The sequence below is a fragment of the Entelurus aequoreus genome, linkage group LG17, assembly GCF_033978785.1.
Source record: "Entelurus aequoreus isolate RoL-2023_Sb linkage group LG17, RoL_Eaeq_v1.1, whole genome shotgun sequence".
Taxonomy (NCBI): domain Eukaryota; kingdom Metazoa; phylum Chordata; class Actinopteri; order Syngnathiformes; family Syngnathidae; genus Entelurus; species Entelurus aequoreus.
Genome location: NC_084747.1, coordinates 19,614,670 through 19,627,279, shown reverse-complemented (window position 1 = coordinate 19,627,279; position 12,610 = coordinate 19,614,670).

Here is a 12,610-nt window from a genome sequence, read left to right as displayed (position 1 = left end):
TCTCCCAGTTTAGACAATAAATGTGATTTATAAATTGAATAAAAGACAACGATGCCATTTCATTAGCTAAACACGATAAACAACAATTAAAATAGCAATTTAGTCTAGCATGATGACGAAGAATTTGGACATACCGGCTAACAGGAAGTAGCTTTCTTTTACACACAAACCTCCCAGTTTAGACCGTAAATAGTCCCCAAAAGCAACGATGCCATTTTATTAGCTGAACACAATAAACAAACATTAAAATAGCAATTTAGCTTAGCATGATGACTGAGCATTTGGACATACCAGCTAACAGGAAGTAGCTTTCTTTTACACACAAATCTCCTAGTTTAGACAATAAATAGTCCCCAAAAGCAACACAAATAAAAGACAACAGTGCCATTTTATTAGCTAAACGCGATAGATAATAATGAAAAAAGCAATTTAGCTTAAAATGACGACTACATTTTTGGACATGACGGCTAACAGGAAGTAGCTTTCTTTCGCACACAAATCTCCTAGTTTAGTCATTAAAAATCACTGAAAGCAACACAAATAAAAGACAAACGTCATAAAAGAGTGCTAAAGATTGTTGATATGTTTGTAATAAGTCGCTATTAATGCTGATAAACACAATAAAAAAATAGCACTTTAGCTTAGCATAATGACTGAGGAATTTTTTTTACGCACACATTTATTTTGTATGATCGTACCAAAGAAGGCCTGAGATGTTGAAAGACGCGTGATTGTCGATACGTTTGTAATAAGTTGCTACTTTATTCGAACAACGCGATAAACAAAAATGAAAATAACACTTTAGCTTAGCATGACAAGCTAACAGGAAGTACACGGCTTTCTTTCACACACAAAGTCATCCTAAAGGTTTAGAATAATGTCAGACGTGCTAAAAAGGGTGTTTTTGTTGTTGAATTTTGTGTAATGTCTCAGCAAAAGGGACAAGCGGTAGAAAATGGATGGATGGATGGATCTCAGTCTAAGTGTGAATGGTTTTTGTGTGGGCGTAACGAGCGTGACAAAGAGACAACTTTTATTTTGGCAGCTGGGACTTGAAAGGGTAAGGGGGAGGGGGGCGAAGTCTGAGACCCACAGGAGCTTTGTGAGCCACCTCGCACACCAAAACCTCCCTGAGTCACTTGGCTTAATTACATTGAAAACGGGACGGCAATAAAAGCGGGAGTGTAGACCGAGGACCACATCAGGCTGGTGCACTTTATGAGGACTCCAAATCACCACTTAGACTTCTGGAGGAGTCCACATAAGACCTGAAACCTAAAAATGGCAAAGTCCAGAGTCGGCTGATTTTCATTACACACACACACACACACACACACACACACACACACACACACACACACACACACACACACACACACACACACACACACACACACGCATTCTTGTATTTCATACCTTCTTGAGACCTGAGAAAAATGCCTACCTCTTTAGGACCACCCTTTCTAGATATATAAAGATTTGTACTTACAACATTAATAATATATACATACTATGCAAATATAAAAAAGCTTGTTGTGAAAAATGAGTTGAAATTTCACAAGAAAAAGGTCACAATTTCACAAGAAAAATTTAGAATTTTGGCAGTATTATAACAAAAGTCGTCATTTTACTCAACGCAAGTCAAAACCGAACATTTGTGCAATATCATGATAAAAGTTGGAATTTTACTCAATAACAGTCGCAATTTTAAAGAAAAAGCTAAAAATATTGGCAATTTTATAAAAAGAGTCGAAATTTTACTCGACAAAAGTCACAATTTTATAAGAAAACTTAAAAACATTGGCAATATTATAATATTAATTGGAATTTTACTTAGCAAAATTATGACAAAAGTCATCATTTTACTCAAAGAATGTCACAAGTTCACAAGAACAACAAAAAAATTGGCAACATTTTGGTAAAAGTCAGAATTTTATATGACAAACGTCACCATTTTGCATTAAAAAGTCATCATTTTACATTAAAAAGTAATAATTTCACAAGAAAATATTGCAATATTACAGAAACAGAAAGAATATGAGAAATTGTTCCCAATTTTATTTAAAAAAAAGTTGACACTTTGTGAGAAAAAGACTGCTTTTGTTAGCAATTTTATGAAAAGAGTCTAAATTTTACTCGACAAAAGTCACAATTTTATAAGAAAACTTGAAAACGTTGGCAATGTTATAATATTAATCGGAATTTTACTTAGCAAAATTATGACAAAAGTCATAATTTTACTCAAAGAATGTCACAATTTCACAAGAACAACAACAAAATTGGCAATATTGTGATAAAAGTCAGAATTTTATATGACAAATGTCACCATTTTGCATTAAAAAGTCAGAATTTTACATGAAAAAAGTCATAATTTCACAAGAAAATATTGCCATATTACAGAAACAGAAAGAATATGAGAAATTGTTCCCAATTTTATAAAAAAAAAAGTTGAAACATTGTGAGAAAAAGACTGCTTTTGTTGGCAATTTTATGAAAAGAGTCGTAATTTTACTAGACAAAAGTCACAATTTTATAAGAAAACTTAAAAACGTTGGCAATATTATAATATTAATCGGAATTTTACTCTAGCAAAAATGATGACAAAAGTCATCATTTTACTCAAAGAATGTCACAATTTCACAAGAACAAAAATATTGGCAATATTGTGATGAAAGTCCGAATTTTATATGACAAGTGTCACCATTTTGCATTAAAAAGTAATAATTTTACATTAAAAAAGTAATAATTTCACAAGAAAATATTGCAATATTACAGAAACAGAAAGAATATGAGAAATTGTTCACAATTTAATTTTCAAAAAATTGACACATTTATTTGTAATTTTTAAAAAATTTGTTGTTTGTAATTGGTTTTTAATCTTCATTATTTACTTCAAGTTATGACAGTATGTCTCTATATACATATTTATTTATGTTTTTAAAATTAAATTTTGGCCAAAGGGGGCGCATTTTAATTTCTTACACACACTTGTTATTTCATATGTTGGCCAGAGGGGGAGCACTTCAAATCTTTACACACACTAGTTATGTCATATGTTGACCAGAAGGGGGAGCACTTTTAAAAGCGACACACAGTCAATTTGAAAAATCCCTCCTTTTTGGGACCACCCTCATTTTGACCAGCAGGGGTGCAAATGAGACATTCTCTATTAGATGCAATGTTATTGGGACCATGGTTTATGTCATCACTTGTTCACACCTCCTCATATGGCAGCTACTTTTCCTTCTTGGTGTCTCAAGAAGGGTAGAAATACAAGAACACACACACACACACACACACACACACACACACACACACACACTATACACCCCCCACCCCCCTTTTACGAGGCGTGGAAGCGGGCCAACAAACGACACAAGATCTCAATTAGGAGCAGCGAGCGCCAGCCCCGGGTTCCGAGCGCGTGCCAAGTCCAGTAAATATTGGATGAGGTGACTCCAAGTTGCTGACACGGAAGCAGGAAGAAAACACAAAGCAGAAGGCGAGACGTCACAACAAGGCGGTCTTGAGAAAGAACAGAGACAGGGTGCACTTCCTCCACGTGCCACTAGGTGCTGCTTCTGAAAGTCCAGCCTTGTCCAGAACTGTTCCAAATTAAAGACGGGGGCCATTTGGATACGAACATGCTTACGTTAGCATGCTAACAGTTAGCTTATGTCACGTACCATGTTATATGGCAGAAAAACTAATTAAGAGAGTTAGCATGATAATGTTAGCATGCTAGCATGCCAACATTACCATGCTAACAGTTAGCTTATGTCACGTACCAAGTTGTAAGACTCTGAGCTGTACAGCAGAAAAACTGGTGAAAATAGTTAGCATGCTAATTTTAGCATGCTAGTATGCCAAAATTACCATGCTAAGAGTTAGCTTATGTCTCATACAGTGAGGTGTATGGTGGCAAAATATGCCAAAAGAGTAGACACGTTAATTTAAGCAGGCTAGCATGCCAATATTTGCACAATAGCATGCTAACATTAACATTCAAACAGTTAGCACATGTCACGTGCCAAGTTATATGACTCTTAAGGTGTATGGTGGAAAAAAATGGCTAAAACGTTAGCATGCTAACAGTTAGCATATGTTAAGTGCCAAGTTAGAAAGACTCTGAGGTGTATGGCGGTAAACATGTCCAAAAAGTTAGCACGCTAATGTTAGCACGTTAGTATGCTATTGTTAACATGCTAACAGTTAGCACATGTAACGCACCAATCAATGACTCAGGGGTGTACGGTCACCATTCGTGTGTATGAAAATTAAAATGGAAATAGCACTTTAGCTTAGCATGACAAATCAGCATTTGGACATGGCGGTGAACAGGAAGTACCTTTTTTTCACACAAATCTCTGAGTTTAGTCATTAAAAAGTCACTGACAGCAACACAATTAGAAGACAACATCATAAAAGAGTGCAAAAGATTGATATGTTTGTAAAAAGTCGCTAAAAATGTTGATGAACACAATCAACCAAATAGCACTTTAGCTTAGTTTGATGAGTGAGCATTTGGACATGGCAGCTAACAGGAAGTAGCTTTCTTTCACACACAAATCTCCTAGTTTAGTCATTAAAAAGTCACCTAAAACAACACAATAAAACACGTTATGAAAAATGGTAGGGATTGTTGACATGTTTGTAAAAAGTTGCTATTAATGTTGATGAACACAATAAACAAAAATAGCATTTTAGCTTAGCATGATGACTAAGCATTTGAACATGGCGGCTAACAGGAAGTAGCTTTCTTTCACACACAAATCTCCTAGTTTAGTCATTAAAAAGTCACCTAAAACAACACAAAAAATACAACCTTGTAAAAGAGTTCTGAGGATTGTTGATATGTTTGTAATAAATCGCTATTAATGTTGATAAACAGAATAAACAAAAATAGCACTTTAGCTTAGCATGATGACTAAGCATTTGGACATGGCTGGCTAACAGGAAGTAGCTTTCTTTCACACACAGATCTCCTAGTTTAGTCATTAAAAAGTCACCTAAAACAACACAATAAAACACAATGTTATAATAAAAAGTGGTAAAGATTGTTGATATGTTTGTAAAAAGTCGCTATTAATGCTGATAAACATAATAAACAAAAATAGCACTTTAGCTTAGCATGATGACTAAGCATTTGGACATGGCAGCTAACAGGAAGTAGCTTTCTTTCACACAAGTCTCCTAGTTTAGTCAATAAAAAGCCCCCAAAAGCAACACAATAAAACACAATGTTAAAATAAAAAATGGTAAAGATTGTTGATATGTTTGTAAAAAGTTGCTAATAATGTTGATAAACACAATAAACAAAAATAGCACTTTAGCTTAGCATGATGACTAAGCATTTGGACATGGCGGCTAACAGGAAGTAGTTCTCTTTCACACACAAATCTCCTAGTTTAGTCAATAAAAAGCCCCCAAAAGCAACACAATAAAACACAATGTTAAAATAAAAAATGGTAAAGATTGTTGATATGTTTGTAAAAAGTTGCTAATAATGTTGATAAACACAATAAACAAAAATAGCACTTTAGCTTAGCATGATGACTAAGCATTTGGACATAGCGGCTAACAGGAAGTAGTTTTCTTTCACACACAAATCTCCTAGTTTAGTCAGTAAAAAGCCCCCAAAAGCAACACAATAAAACACAATGTTAAAATAAAAAATGGTAAAGATTGTTGATATGTTTGTAAAAAGTTGCTAATAATGTTGATAAACACAATAAACAAAAATAGCACTTTAGCTTAGCATGATGACTAAGCATTTGGACATGGCGGCTAACAGGAAGTAGTTTTCTTTCACACACAAATCTCCTAGTTTAGTCAATAAAAAGCCCCCAAAAGCAACACAATAAAACACAATGTTAAAATAAAAAATGGTAAAGATTGTTGATATGTTTGTAAAAAGTTGCTAATAATGTTGATAAACACAATAAACAAAAATAGCACTTTAGCTTAGCATGATGACTAAGCATTTGGACATGGCGGCTAACAGGAAGTAGCTTTCTTTCGCACACAAATCCCCTAGTTTAGTCATTCAAAAGTCACCTACAGCAACACAGTAAAAGACAAAGTTTTAAAAGAGTGCTAAAGATTGTTGCTATGTTTGTAATAAGTTGCTATTAATGTTGATAAACACTGAAGCAAAAAAAATATTGGATATCCAATAAATACCTTGCAGACAAAAATCAGGTCAAAACAAAAACAAGCCCGTTTAATTTAGTCGTAGCTTTTGTGTAACTTTTGTGTAGCATGTTTGTCACGTCATATTTCTACATGTGGGTGGTTTCAGCACTGTGAACCTTTCATACAGGACTTCTGATATAAGATAAGATAAGATAAGATAAGTGCCACATTTACAAAGAAAATAGGTCATATTGTCGAAGCAAACACAAAAGCTAGCATGGCACTTACAGTAGCATTATTATCTTTAGCGGCGTTCAGTTTCTGATGTTATGATCGTTAACAAAACACGTTTGCTTTGGGGACAGGAAGTGGTTCAAAGGCGCCACTTCTGGAAAAAGCAGCTTTTATCCGAGGAGTTGATAATCTAGCAGATTAAATAGTGTCTGCTTGTCAAACATTGTTTGATTGTCAAATATTGACATCATTTTGCAGGAGCTTTTTAATGTGTGACAAAAATAGGGCGCAGGATTTCCTACCTTGTTCATGTCGAATCAACTGACATTTGAAAATAATAACACATTTAAATCTTTTTTGGACGTCATCATGCTAAGCTAAAGTGCTTTTTTTTGGTTTATTGTGTTTATCAGCAATAATAGCAACTTATTACAAACATGTCAACAATCTTCAGCAATTTTTTACAACTTTGTCTTTTATTGTGTTGCTTTTGCGGACTTTTTAATGACTAAACTAGGAGATTTGTGTGTGAAAGAAAGCTACTTCCTGTTAGCTGCCATGTCCAAATGCTTAGTCATCATGCTAAGCTAAAGTGCTATTTTTTTTCTTGTGTTCATCAGCATTAATAGCGATTTATTACAAACATATCAACAATTTTTAGCACTCTTTTATGACGTTGTCTTTTATTGTGTTGCTTTAAGTAATTTTTTAATGACAAAACTAAGAGATTTGTGTGTGAAAGAAAGCTACTTCCTGTTAGCCGCCATGTCCAAATGCTCACTCATCATGCTAAGCTAAAGTGCTATTTTTGTTTATTGTGTTTATCAACATTAATAGCGACTTTTTACAAACATGTCAACAATCTTTACCATTTTGTAAAACATTGTGTTTTATTGTGCTTTTGCGGACTTTTTAATGACTAATCTAGGAGATTTGTGTGTGAAAGAAAGCTACTTCCTGTTATCCGCCATGTCCAAATGCTTGGTCATCATGCTAAGCTAAAGTGCTATCTTTTCTTGTGTTTATCAACTTTAATAGCGACTTTTTACAAACATACCAACAATCTTTACCATTTTTCATAACATTGTGTTTTATTGTGTTGCTTTTGCAGACTTTTTAATGACTAAACTAGGAGATTTGTGTGTGAAAGAAAGCTACTTCCTGTTAGCTGCCATGTCCAAATGCTTAGTCATCATGCTAAGCTAAAGTCCTATTTTTGTTTATTGTGTTTATCAGCATTAATAGCGATTTATTACAAACATATCAACAATTTTTAGCACTCTTTTATGACGTTGCCTTTTATTGTGTTGCTTCAAGTGATTTTTTAATGACTAAACTAGGAGATTTGTGTGTGAAAGAAAGCTACTTCCTGTTAGCCGACATGTCCAAATGCTTAGTCATCATGCTAAGCTAAAGTGCTATCTTTTCTTGTGTTTATCAACTTTAATAGCGACTTTTTACAAACATATCAACAATCTTTACCAATTTTTTATAACGTCTTTTATTGTGTTGCTTTTGCAGACTTTTTAATGACTAAACTAGGAAATTTGTGTGCGAAAGAAAGCTACTTCCTGTTAGCCGCCATGTCCAAATGCTTAGTCATCATGCTAAGCTAAAGTGCTATTTTTTTTCTTGTGTTTATCAGCATTAATAGCGATTTATTACAAACATATCAACAATCTTTAGCACTCTTTTATGACGTTGTCTTTTATTGTGTTGCTTTAAGTGATTTTTTAATGACTAAACTAGGAGATTTGTGTGTGAAAGAAAGCTACTTCCTGTTAGCCGCCATGTCCAAATGCTCAGTCATCATGCTAAGCTAAAGTGCTTTTTTTTGTTTATTGTGTTTATCAACATTAATAGCGACTTTTTACAAACACGTCAACAATCTTTACCTTTTTTTATAACATTGTGTTGCTTTACGTGATTTTTTAATGACTAAACTAGGAGATTTGTGTGTGAAAGAAAACGACTTCCTGTTAGCTGCCATGTCCAAATGCTCACTCATCAAACTAAGCTAAAGTGCTATTTAGTTTTTGGGCGACTGTTTGGTAGAAATGACAAACAAAAAGCTGTAAACCACCACAAAGTGGGCAAGCGTCCATAAAAACACAAATGAGTCCTGTTTCTTTAAGAAAACTCTCCTATTCCTAAATTATTGTGTGGATAACTGGAACATTTGATTCTATCAAAATGTCTACGTCACTACGAACAAGACCAAAGAGCTGTCAAATGACCCCTGGGACCAAATAGTAGACCTGCACAAGACTGGCATGGACCACAACAAGAAGCTTCTTGAGAAACTATCTGAGCATCAACCAGGGACCAAATTGTAGACCTGCACAAGACTGGCATGGACCACAACAGGAAACTTTTTGAGAAACTATTTGAGCACCAATGAGGGACAAGACTGTAGACCTGCACAAGACTGACATGGACCACAACAAAAAGCTTTTTGAGAAACCAATTGAGAATCAATCAGGGACAAGATTGTAGACCTGCTCAAGACTGACATGGACCACAACAAGAAGCTTTTCGAGAAACTATTTGAGCACCAATCAGGGAAAAGATTTGTGACCTGCACAAGACTGGCATGAATCACAAGAAAAGAGGCTTTTTAAAAAACTATTTGAGCACCAACGAGGCCCGAGATTGTAGATCTGCACAAGACGGACATGGACCACAACAAGAAGCTTTTTGAGAAACTATTTGAGCATCAATGAGGTCTCAGATTGTAGACCTGCACAAGACTGGCATGGAGCACAACAGGAAACGTTTTGAGAAACTATTTGAGCACCAATGAGGGACAAGATTGTAGACCTGCACAAGACTGACATGGAGCACAACAAGAAGCTTTTTGAAAAACAATTTGAGCATCAACCAGAGACAAGATTGTAGACCTGCTCAAGACTGACATGGACCACAACAAGAAGCTTTTCGAGAAAGTATTTGAGCACCAATCAGGGAAAAGATTGGTGACCTGCACAAGACTGGCATGAATCATAAAAAAAGAGACTTTTTAAGAAAACTATTTGAGCACCAATGAGGCCCGAGATTGTAGACCTGCACAAGACTGGCATGGACCACAACAGGAAACATTTTGAGAAACTATTTGAGCACCAATGAGGGACAAGATTAAAGACCTGCACAAGACTGGCATGGACCACAATAGGAAACTTTTTGAGAAACTATTTGAGCACCCATGAGGTCCGAAATTGTAGACCTGCTGAGGACTGGCAGGGACCACTTCAAGAGGCTTTTTGAGAAACTTTGAGCTCCAATGAGATCCAACATTGTAGACCTGCACAAAACTGGCATGGACCACACGAAGAGAAGCTTTTTAAGAAACTATTTGAGCACCAATGAGGCCCGAGATTGTAGACCTGCACAAGACCAACATGGACCACAACAAGAAGCTTTTCGAGAAACTATTTGAGCACTTTTGGTGTCCAAACGAGACCAGGAAATTATTGTTTAGGGTGTTCACTCGGCCATGAAAGGTCCTGGTGTCAGTTTTAGAACATTGTCTTGAAGACACACCCTTCTTGTCCCGACGTGACCTGGGACACACCTGGAGAGACCTGCGGAACAAAGCCAGGCAGGACGAGCTGGAGGGCAAAGTTCCACCCTCGGACTAGTTGCTCCTGGTTCGCGGATCCAAAAGTGCGGACTTTGACCCCTTGGTTCCTTGGTTCCTTCCCGACCCACAATATGTCTGATAGGAGAAGACAAAATGTGCAACAGCGACCTCTGCTGCCTGACGTTGTAACCACAGGTGTAACAGAGGAGTGCCCTGAACACTGCGCCATTGTAGGCTTTGGTTACGCGACTTTCTGCAAGTCTTTACGTTAAGTTCATCCTGAAAAAAACTCAACGTTTACCTCATGTGGTTCTCTTCTCAGAACAAAGAACACGTGTGTCCGTCGCCCTTAATGGGAAGCAGACGTCTACTGGTGTGTGTGTGTGTGTGTGTGTGTGTGTGTGTGTGTGTGTGTGTGTGTGTGTGTGTGTGTGTGTGTGTGATTGCAGGTAATAAACTTTCACATCTGACGCGACCCGGCTCGACCTCAAAGAGGCCTCGCCGCACCGAAAACAAGTCCAAAAATATGAAAGTCTTCTTCCTGGATGTCGTCATCGTGTGGCCTAATTAGCATTTTAGCTATATTTTACACAAAGAACAAACAAAAATACCAAAAAAAGATCTTAAACTAGCTTTTAAATGGACTGTTATAGGCCAGTTGACCTGCCGCTTCTCCTTTTTCGTGCGGAGAGGTTACCTGACGGCCGCGGATGATCCCTGGAGAGGTACCAGTCTGGAGGACGCGCTAGCTGTTCTATGTCATGACCCTTCCCAAGGTCTCTTCCTTCTCCCATGTTAGGCTTTTGGAGTTTTTCCTTGCCCAAATTGTGGGTTCAGATCAGGTGGTATCGAGATGCGCATCAGAAAGAAATGTACAAACCCCAAAACCAGTGAAGTTGTCACGTTGTGTAAATGGTAAATAAAAACAGAATACAATGATTTGCAAATCCTTTTCAACTTATATTCAATTGAATAGACTGCTAAGACAAGATATTTAATGTTCACACTGAGAAACGTTGTTATTTTTTGTAAATATTAGCTCATTTGAAATTTGATGCCTGCAACATGTTTTAAAAAAGCTGGCACGAGTGGCAAAAAAGACTGAGAAAGTTGAGGAATGCTCATCAAAGACTTATTTGGAACATCCCACAGGTGAACAGGCTAATTGGGAACAGGTGGGTGCCATGATTGGGTATGAAAGCAGCTTCCATGAAATGCTCAGTCATTCACAAACAAGGATGGGGCGAGGGTCACCACTTTGTCAACAAATGCCTGAGCAAATTGTTTAAGAACAACATTTCTCAACCAGCTATTGCAAGGAATTTAGGGATTTCACCATCTACATTCTGTAATATCATCAAAGGTTCAGAGAATCTGGAGAGATCACTGCACGTAAGCCATGATATTACGGACCTTGGATCCCTCAGGCGGTATTGCATCAAAAAGCGACATCAGTGTGTAAAGGATATCACCACATGGGCTCAGGAACACTTCAGAAAACCACTGTCAGTAACTACAGTTGGTCGCTACATCTGTAAGTGCAAGTTAAAACTCTACAATGCAAAGCCAAAGCCATTTATCAACAACACCCAGAAACGCCGCCAGCTTTGCTGGGCCCAAGCTCATCTAAGATGGACCGATCCAAAGTGGAAAAGTGGTCTGGTGAGTCCACATTTCAATTTTTTTTGGAAACTGTGGATGTCGTGTCCTCTGGACCAAAGAAAAAAGAACCATCCGGACTGTTCTAGGTGCTAAGTGTAAAAGCCAGCATGTGTGATGGTATGGGGGTGTATTAGTGGCCAAGGCATGGGTAACTTACACATCTGTGAAGGCACCATTAATGCTGAAAGGTACATACAGGTTTTGGAGCAACACATGTTGCCATCCAAGCAACGTTATCATGGACGCCCCTGCTTATTTCAGCAAGACAATGCCAAGTCACGAGTTACAACAGCGTGGCTTCATAGTAAAAGAGTGTGGGTACTAGACTGGCCTGCCTGTAGTCCAGACCTGTCTCCCATTGAAAATGTGTGGTGCAATATGAAGCCTAAAATAGAAGAAGGGAGACTGTTGAACAACTTAAGCTGTACATCAAGCAAGAATGGGAAATAATTCCACTTCAAAAATGTGTCTCCTCAGTTCCCAAACCTTTACTGAGTGTTGTTAAAAGGAAAGGCCATGTAACACAGCGGTAAAAATGCCCCTGTGACAACTTTTTGGCAATGTGTTGCTGCCATTAAATTCTAAGTTCATGATTATTTGCAAAAAAAAAACATATAATCTTGTCTTTGCAGTCTATTCAATTGGATATAAGTTGAAAAGGATTTGCAAATCATTGTATTCTCTTTTTATTTTCCATTTACACAACGTGACAACTTCACTGCTTTTGGCTCTTGTAGATCCTTAATAATGTGACCTCATTTGATTTTGCTTCCCAACTAACAAACCAATTTTAATACGAAAAGACGACAAAAATATGACCAACAAGTATATATTTATATGTGTTGCTGATATCTTGTCCGAGTGGTGCATCACACCGAGCGCAGCTGTCACAGGATCTATGACAACAAACAATTTGGCTCACAAAAACAAGAGTAAAGGTTTATTAATCGCTAACGTGTTATTATTATGGTCTGCAGTCATTTATTGATCTCTTAATAT